Here is a 10,947-nt window from a genome sequence, read left to right on the forward strand (position 1 = left end):
ACACTGCCAAAATGAAGTCCCTCACGCAACGTGGCCACCTGGATATCACCCATGCATCATGGCCGCTATGAAATCTCCAATGCATCACGGCCACTGTGACATGCACCATGTAACATGGCCATTGTGATGTTCCACCATTCACCATGGCCCTCTGTGACGTCCCTCATTACTGTCCTTACCTTGCGGTGATTTGCTGCAGATGGAGGCGGTGCCCTCTGAGGACAGCGCACTCCACGTGGTGCAAGATTCGCCCTTACTCCTCGCCTCTCCAGCTCGGCTCATCTACACACACACAAAGACAAAGGTCCACCATGTAAACTTTAGCAAGATGTTGGGGAAAGGGCAGGAGGCGAGCACTGAGCCAGGATCTCTGAGATCCTGGGCTCCACAATCAGGAGGGTCCTGCCAAGATGCTGTGTCAGTTCTCAGCGTTGGGATATTTGGCCAATATCTGATGTCACACTTGGATTTACAATGAGACACGTGTGGATTTAGAGGACACACACAGGTTAATGGCATCCTTCAAACTGTTAAGAGAAGAGGGGTTGGGCCAGGACATGCCACGGCCACGAGGAACAACGATGGCCGATGGTCTAGAACAATAACGGAGCTGCAGCCAAGTATCGGAGCACGTCTGAGAGGACAACTTCCAGAGAGATGGAGCGACAAAATCGGTGCTTGGTGGATTATGCCATCGCAGGATCGTGAGGGGTAGCAGGAACTCAGGGAAGGAAGCCTTCATCCAGTAGTGGATAGATACAAGTACTTACTCTTAGTTTTTTCGGTAAAGTCACGTAGGTAAAAAATGAAATTAAAACTAATACAAATAAAATAATAATTATTTTTAATTTCTGAATGAATGAATTCAGACGCTGTCGCCTCGACAGACCTGGTTTTCACCTGATGACGGCTGCTTGCGTTGTGGCCGAAACGTCGTGAAAATTATTTTATGTTTTATTTTTATTATTTTATTACTTCCCTTCTATGTGATGACTTTACCGAAAGAACCAATACGATGAATCCCTGCAGTCACGAAAGCTTTAAATCGAAAAGTACTGTAGATTATTCACATGTAGTCAGGCAGGTACACAGACAGGATCTCGGGGGAGATACTCTGATAGATGCACACACACTCAGGCAGGCAAGTAGATGCACACTCAGGTATATGGATAGGCGACAGGTAGCCACACGCAGAGTGGAGAGCACACGTCCATCCATACTTCACCACACGAGTCGAAGAGCCACACGTACTTCCATGGTAGCAACTTGCAGAGCAGGGTGCACAGAACTCACAGCGTCTCTCGCACAGTCCGGGTATCTGCGTGCGGGGCAGGAGACGAAGGCGAGGATCACAAAGAGTCGAGGGGGAGTGAGTGCTCCCAGATCTCAACACGAGTCACAACGCGGCCTTACATCCTCACCATGAACCCACATCATCAACACAGACTCACATCATCACCACTCACTCACCACGCGGGCTTACACCCTCACCATGAACCCACATCATCAACACAGACTCACATCATCACCACTCACTCACAACGCGGGCTTACATCCTCACCATGAACCCACATCGTCAACACAGACTCACATCATCACCACTCACTCACAACGCGGGCTTACACCCTCACCATGAACCCACATCATCAACACAGACTCACATCATCACCACTCACTCACAACGCGGGCTTACACCCTCACCATGAACCCACATCATCAACACAGACTCACATCATCACCACCCACTCACAACGCGGGCTTACATCCTCACCATGAACCCACATCATCAACACAGACTCACATCATCACCACTCACTCACAACGCGGGCTTACATCCTCACCATGAACCCACATCATCAACACAGACTCACATCATCACCACTCACTCACAACGCGGGCTTACATCCTCACCATGAACCCACATCGTCAACACAGACTCACATCATCACCACTCACTCACAACGCGGGCTTACACCCTCACCATGAACCCACATCATCAACACAGACTCACATCATCACCACTCACTCACAACGCGGGCTTACATCCTCACCATGAACCCACATCATCAACACAGACTCACATTATCACCACTCACTCACAACACGAAATACAAAAACAACAACAACAACCGACATTCGCCACTAAGTAGGGGTGATGACACCACGGCGCTTGTACCGGGCCAGGTGCACTTTTAGGCCACGTGAAGTGTCGAAGGCTGACAAGACGTCACGGGATAGACCCAGGTTCCAAAGGTTGGCTGAGATGACTGGTAGATACACCAGCTGTATCCCCAACTGTGCCAACTTGCCTTCTTGGTTCTTTCGGTAAAGTCACGTAGAATGGAAATAATAAAATAAAACATAATAAACTAATAAAAATAAAACATAATAAAATAATAAAAATTAAACATAATAAACGAATAAAATAAAACATAATAAAATAATTCTCACGACGTTTCGGCCACAACGCAAGCAGCCGTCCTCAGGTGAAGAACAGACGCTGTCCCCCCGACAGACCTGTTCTTCACCTGAGGACGGCTGCTTGCGTTGTGGCCGAAACGTCGTGAGAATTATTTTATTATGCTTTATTTTATTATTTCCATTCTATGTGATGACTTTACCGAAAGAACCAAGAAGATGAATCCCTGCTGCAGTCACGAAAGAAGCTTTAAATCGAAATGTGTCAACTTGCTGAATTTGATCCGCTACTCGTTGTGAGCGTCACTCCTCTGTCCTCAGTTGTTGTTGGAAGGCGACTGCCTCCTACTGCCCGGTAGGATCCTTCACGAGCTTCCTCGTGAAGGATGCTATCCACACCGCTGATACCAGTCTTCTGCAAGTCCACTCAGCTCCACATCCTCCCATACAGCATCAGTCCATATTTTTGACAGCCCATGTCGTGCCCGTTTAGCCCCCTTTATGCAACCAAAAGAAACTGCTTGGGTATGCGGTCTACAAGACCCAGCCAATGCAGCCTTGCCTGCCGGAGGAGCTTACTGGTGGGAATGTCTCCAGATCTTTCAAGCATTTGTGAGCCCCTCACACAATCCAGCCTGGTTAAACCCAGGATGGATCGTACAATCAACAACACCACCATCAACACCACCATCAACACCAATACCACCAGCAACACCACCACAAACAAGACTATCACCACCATCAACACCACCCCCATCAACATCACCTCCATCAACACCACTAACACCACCACAACCAACACCACCACCAAGACCACCACCACCAACACGACCACCAACAACACCACAATCAACAACACCACCATCAACACCACCAACAATACCACCACCATCAACACCACCAACACCACCACCAAGACCACCACCAACACAACAACCACCAACACCACAATCAACAACACCACCATCAACACCACCATCAACACCACCAACACTAACAATAAAACCACCATCAACATCACCAACACCACGCCAAAAACCACCACCAAGAACACCACCATCACCACCAACACCACCATCACAAACACACCAACACGACCACCACAACCACCAACAACACCACCATCACAAACAACACCACCAAGACCACCACCAAGAACACCAACACCACCACCACCACCACCACCACCAATAACACCACCATCACAAACACACCAACACCACCACCAACACCACCACCATCACAGACAACACCAACACGACCACCACAACCACCAACAACACCACCAAGACCACCACCATCAACACCACCAACACCAACAATACCACCACCATCAACAACCACCAACACCACAATCAACAACACCACCATCAACACCACCATCAACACCACCAACACTAACAATAAAACCACCATCAACATCACCAACACCACCACCAAGAACACCAACACCACCACCACCACCAACAACACCACCATCACAAACACACCAACACGACCACCACAACCACCAACAACACCACCATCACAAACAACACCACCAAGACCACCACCAAGAACACCAACACCACCACCAACAACACCACCATCACAAACACACCAACACCACCACCACCAATACCACCACCATCAACACCACCAACACCACCACCACTAACAACAAAGATAAAGATCCCCCTTATAGCTGAAATAGACTGTTGGGGCAAGTGCTGTTTGCCAGCAGCACCTATGAAGGGCAGAACGGCACACGAGGGGGTGGGTGGCCAGCACCACGCCCGGCCGTCTTTGTGTTTACACACACACAGACTCACACACACACAGACTCACACACACACAGACTCACACACACAGACTCACACACACACAGACTCACACACACAGAGACTCACACACACAGATACACACACACAGACTCACACACACACAGACTCACACACACACAGACTCACACACACAGATACACACACACAGACACACAGACACACGCACAGACACACACACACAGACACACACACACACAGATACACACACACAGACACACACGCACAGACACACACACACAGACACACACACACAGACACACACACACACAGATACACACACACACAGACACACACACAGACACACACGCACAGACACACACAGATACACACACACACAGATACACACACACACAGACACACACACACAGACACACACACAGATACACACACACAGACACACACAGATTATCTGAGTTAAGCTGATAGATGACCATCTGTATTAATTCGTGATGTCAGGGGAGGGGAGTTTGTGTACGAGTGCAGTGCCTGTATGACGAGTGATGGTGGTGCATTAGGCTGGGAGAAATTGTTTTATTTAATAGGCGACGTTTCGGGTAATGGACCTTCATCGATATCGATTCTCCTCAGTCATTCTCGTGATTGACTGGCGCGAAATCGATATCTGCTGAACGTGTGTGGTATCGATTAAACGTGAATAGGCCGATTCTAAAGGAATCTACAGCTTTCGATTCCTTTACTCGATTTAAAGAATCGATTCTTGGCCTGCGCGGCTTGGCGTTTTGCTCTCGTCGATGAGGTAACGATCAAAGTGTTCTCACGTATCGTCAAATCGATTTAGAGATCGATAATTGTACGAATTATATGCGTGCAGGCCGCAATAATCGACGTGAGTGGATCAACGCAGTGGATTGACCACGATCATCATCATATTGATATGTAAGATTCCCCCATCGATCTACTAAAATCACAATCATTGGCCTCAGGCGACTGATGTACAGACATTGTTGTTGTTGTTCTTGGTTCTTTCGGTAAAGTCACGTAGAAGGGAAATAATAAAATAATAAAAATCAAACATTACAAAACTAAATAAAATATTATTTAATACAATATTTCATTTTATTATGTTTTATTTAAATAATACAAATTCAACATAATAAAATGGAACGATTTATTATTTAATAAAAAAAATGTTTTTTATTATGTTTTGCTTTTATTATTTCCATTCTACGTGACTTTACCGAAAGAACCATGAAGATGAATCCCTGCAGTCACGAAAGCTTTAAATCGAAATTGTTGTTTTGCAGTAATTCGCTTCGGCCTTGACAATCCCTCTCTAACTTGGTGGTGTAATCACCACCACCACAACCACCACCACAACCATCACCACAACCACCACCACAACAACCACAACCACCACAACCACCACCACAACCATCACCACAACCACCACCACAACAACCACAACCACCACCACAACCACCACCACAACCATCACCACAACCACCACCACAACAACCACAACCACCACCACAACCACCACCACAACCACCACCACAACCACCATAACAACCACCACAACCACCACCACAACCACCACCACAACCACCATCACCACCACAACCACCACCACAACCACCACCACAACCACCAACACCACGCCGTGTTGTGCCGCGATTATCACGGCCACAAACGATTATCTGAACCGGTTCTGGGACTCCCCTAGGTCGGCTCAGTCTCAAATGAGTGGTGGTGTGGAGTAAACATCGCTAGCACTGGGGGAGACAAAGACGGCCGGGCGTGGTTGTTGAATTCTCTCCCTGTGTGAGTCGTGGGGGTGGTGGACATACCCTGGCACGCCAGGTGAAGGCAGTGCAGCAAGTATTCAAATCGCCATCACGTTCCATCTCTTTGGGGGGGATTGAGTGTTTCCCCCTCGCACGCCAAGTGGGATTCCTCCCACAGCGACACTTCACGTGGCCTCAAGGTGCACATGGCCTGGCACAAGCGTTGTCGTGATGTCACCGCCACTTAGTGGCGAATGGCGGTTGTTGTTGTTCAGTCTATGTATGTATGTGTGAGTCGATTTGCGTGTGTAACTACATGTGTGTCTGCCTTTTTCGACCCGGGCAACGCCGGATACTAACAGCTAGTAACAACAATAAGCACAGCTGTTATTACATCTTAAAAATTAAAACCAAAATGCAGGACACTGAGGAAAAAAACTTGTATTTGAGTCGGTGTGGCTCTTGGATGAAATAGGCACTTGTGAGCTAATTGTAGCGTTGTGAAGTTACAATTATCAGAAGTACATGGTAGGCCTTGCGTTGAGGCAAGTCCAGTTGAAGAACTTTGAAGTGAATCTAGATTCTCATTGTAAGTGCAGCAAAGCACAGAATCAATACAATAACACCATGGAAATACAATTACCGATTAACGTATTGGGAAAACGATAATGTGACGAAGGTATTGCATTCGTATTTTGAAAATGTAAAATTGCAGCAACAAAGTTCAAAGTGCATTTATTAGGTGTAGCCCTGTGAGCCATTCGGCTCTTGAATCGGGCAACAAACAAAAAAACATGAACAAGAAAACATCTTAAAGTGACTGAGTGCAAACAGAAAATCCCAAAAAAGACAGCAAAATATTGCAGAAAAATCACTGTACATCAACGCTGTGCAAATATCCCAGTGGGATGCAAGTCAAACAACAACAACAACAACAACCACAAGACAACTTAGATTAAGGCCATCAGTCTAACTCTGTTAGTCTAACAAAGCCGGTGCCCCCACTTCCATTTACGCTGCTGCGTTAAACAGACAGGCGGTGGGAATTAAAACATCACACCCATTTCAAGTTGTAAGTTGCTTTGCGACGAGGTCACGCTGGTGCCGTGTGGTTTGCTATGCAGTAGCACTGTCTTAATACATTCCACATTTGTTTTGTCTCGTGTGCACGTGCGGTACCTGTGTGTCATACAGGAAGACGGCTGTCTAAGGAGTTTACAAAGGACACAACATGGAGGGGAACGATAGTGAAACCCTCAGTAGAAATTCGGACGGCAATTTTCCCACACTCCCCGCCTTCGATATAAAGAGCATCTTAGGCAGTCTTTACGAGAATAAGGGGAAGCCAGAACAAAGTCACCGTCAATCTAGGCAGGGCCAGGGGCCATCACACCGTGGCCAGAGTCAGCCAGGCAAAGGTCGGGGACAAATGAGGCCATTCCAGGAGATATTGGCTCACGGCTGCAGTCAGATGGGACAAGATGAAGGTCAGTCTGGGCAAGTCCAGGGGCCATCGATTGAAGGTTTGGGTAGCAAAGGGCAGGGTCACCCGGGAGAAGCCAACGGAGAGGCAATTCAAGGCCATGATCAGCCAGGGCAGGAGCCAGATCACGACGGAACAAAAAAAACCCAATTGGGCCTAGCTCAGACTCGGCCAAAAGAGGGTCAACGTCAACCCGAGCAGAGCCCGGGACTGTCAGGTGACGTCCATGTTCTGGTGGGGCAAGGCCGAGGTCAACCTCATCAGGGCCTGAGTCAGCCAAGGCAATCTCGCTGTCCGCCGGGCAAAGTCCAGCAGCAATTAGGTCACACTTTGGGTCAACAAGGACAAGGTCAAGTGGGTCGTGGAAGGGATAAACCCGGACAAGGCAGCGGTGAAACTGGGCAGGTTCAGCAAGGTCAAGCTCAGAGGACACTATTTGAAGGTCAGTCAACTGGGTCATGGTCAAGTGACACTGGCAAGGTCAAGGTATTCGTTTCATCTGGAGCTCATTGCCCTGTGTCGCCTGGTCTTGTCTGTAAACGAATCGCGCCACTAATTTTTTTTCTTGAAACGAGATCCCACTTCTTTGATGTCCACATTCATCCTGAGCACGAATTCTGCGGCGCTTTTCAACCGGCGTTTGACGTCAGAAAGCACGGGACGGTGCTTTGTTTAGCTATTGACGGTAATGATGGTAGCACTTGCCCCAATACACGCGCGGACAATCCACAGTTGGGAACGTGCGTTGAAGAGTAATTTGGCTGATGTGAATTGGCACGTGATGAACCACTTTGTTGAGCTATCAACAAAGTGTGGCCAGGTGGCTTCTGAGAAAGAGCTATGTAGCCGCGTGGGATCTCACGTGGTAAAATAGAAAGTTTATCTTCTTGGTTCTTTCGGTAAAGTCACGTAGAAGGGAAATAATAAAATAATAAAAATAAAACATAACATCATTATTTTATTATGTATTATTTTTATTATTTAGTAGAAGGGAAATAATAAAAATGGAACATAACATAATTCTTTTATTATGTTTTATTTGTATTATTTAGTCGAAGGGAAATAATAATAAAATAATAAAAATAAAACATTACATAATTATTTTACTATGTTTTATTTTTATTATTTCCCTTCTACGTGACTTTACCGAAAGAACCAAGAAGATGAATCCCTGCAGTCACTAAAGCTTTAAATCGAAATAAAATAAAAAGTTTATCTTCTTGGTTCTTTCGGTAAAGTCATGTAGAAGGGAAATAATAAAAATAAAACATAACATTATTTTATTATGTTTTATTTTTATTATTTAGTAGAAGGGAAATAATAAAATAATACAATTTAAACGTAATAACAATTATTTTATTATGTTTTATTTTTATTATTTAGTAGAAGGGAAATAATAAAATAATAAAAATAAAACATAGCAATTATTTTATTATGTTATTTCCCTTCTACGTGACTTTACCGAAAGAACCAAGAAGATGAATCCCTGCAGTCACGAAAGCTTTCAATCGAAATAAAAAGTTTCGTTTCGTTGGTGGGTTCCTTTAACACTGTCTTTTGTCTCCCAAGTTTTGGAAAAACTTTTGGGTCAGTTCGCTGATGTTCTACGGGGCAAGTCCCTTATATCAAAAACACAATTTTATTGAAGATTTATTCATGTTCATGATACTCATCTTACCCCCGGCGGAGCTGAGCACTTAACAGTTGGAAAGTTCTAAAAAGCAATATGTGTAAACGTGTACAATGTACATCTCACGTAGAAGGGAAATAATAAAATAATAAAAATAAAACATAAAATAATTCTCACTGCTTTATGTTTATGTTCACGGATGCGGTGCGAGACAGTCATTTTTAACAATACAGTCATTCTTGGAAAAGAAGATGAATCCCTGCAGTCACGAAAGCTTTAAATCGAAATATAATGTACATCTCGTGCAGTGCTCTTATGAACGATGCACTTGACTTAATTGTGTGAAAAATGTTGTTCGTAGCTCAAGCAACGACCACTGAACAGCATCAACCTTGGCAGAGCACGCTGCTGCCTGATGGGCAAGAGGCGAGATAACACACTTGTCACATTGAAACACGTCCACACATGTGCATCGTTATTTCAGATTAACAATACAGTCATTCTAGGGAAATACTAATTTATCTTCTTGGTTCTTTCGGTAAAGTCACGTAGAAGGGAAATAATAAAATAATAAAAATAAAACAATTCTCACGACGTTTCGACCACAATGCAAGCAGCCGTCCTCAGGTGAAGAACAGGTGTTTCATTCAGACTCTGTCTTCCCGACAGACCTGTTCTTCACCTGAGGACGGCTGCTTGCGTTGTGGCCGAAACGTCGTGAGAATTATATTTTATCATGTTTTATTTTTATTATTTTATTATTTCCCTTCTACGTGACTTTACCGAAAGAACCAAGAAGATGAATCCCTGCAGTCACGAAAGAAGCTTTAAATCGAAATTTAATACTAATTTATTTAGTTTCGTGAAGCTTGCGGTTGCTACCATGGTGCAATGGTCAGCAGGTTGTTATCTCCAGGCGTGGCAGATTTAATAGACACATGTCTAAAATGTCCCACCTCTGTCTACTCTGCTGTATATATTGGTACATCACAGTTACATGGCAGGCCGCATGTGGTGGGGTAAAGTGTGGGTACTGCCATCTCTACCAAGACGTCTGGGCGGTATGGAAGAGCCAGCCTCTACTGAGGTTCTAGATTTGAAGCTTTCGTGACTGCAATGATTCATACTCTTAGTTCTTTCGGTAAAGTCACGTAGGTAAAAAATCAAAAAAATTTAAAAAAAAATAAAACAATATTTTTATTAATTTGAAATTTAAATTAATAAAAATAAAACTATTTTTATTAATTTAAATTTCATTTTTACCTACGTGACTTTACCGAAAGAACTAAGAGTATCTACTGAGGTTGTCTCGAGCTCCCTCTAGTTGAGGCTCTTCTGCCAGCAGTGACACGAGCAAGGAATTGCAGATCTGCACCTTTGCCTTTTTATGTTCACAGCACTTGGCAAACACTTTTCAAGGAAAGTTAATCAAAAACTGGTGTTTGTGCTCATATATGACTTGGTCGAGTATTCGGTTGAAACGGAGTAATAGTCGGTTTAACACGTAGCAGGCTTTCGCGACCAATTATATTCATAATAAAGGTGTTTTGGGTTAGATCGCGTAAGTATGAATGTGTAACTGTTGTGCATTAACTCTCCAACACACCGGTGGGCTGAAGTAAGTAATTAATTGACGCGTTGTGTTTACGTGACAAACCTTCCTGGCGGGGTCGGGTGGTGGAGGGTTACGGCACTCTATACTTAAGCGAGCTACCCAAAAACCTTTATTACGAATAATCAGTCATCGGCAGCAGAAAATCTTGATTTGTTCACGATACTACGGCTTGGAAAGCTGTTGATACACGCTCCTTATGTCACGTGTCGTGTTTTTTTTTTTTTCAAAGAATC

General features: G+C 44.7%; 1 long non-coding RNA gene across 1 annotated transcript; it reads left to right on the plus strand.

Moving 5' to 3' along the window:
• The first annotated feature begins 4,963 nt into the window (after positions 1 to 4,963).
• Positions 4,964 to 9,525, plus strand: LOC144738405 (uncharacterized). The gene is made up of 3 exons (XR_013589246.1): positions 4,964 to 5,138; positions 7,181 to 7,911; positions 9,461 to 9,525. It is a non-coding gene; the product is annotated as an uncharacterized LOC144738405 (long non-coding RNA).
• Positions 9,526 to 10,947: the final 1,422 nt, after the last annotated feature.

The sequence above is a fragment of the Lampetra planeri genome, chromosome 82, assembly GCF_965212315.1.
Source record: "Lampetra planeri chromosome 82, kcLamPlan1.2.h2, whole genome shotgun sequence".
NCBI lineage: Eukaryota > Metazoa > Chordata > Hyperoartia > Petromyzontiformes > Petromyzontidae > Lampetra > Lampetra planeri.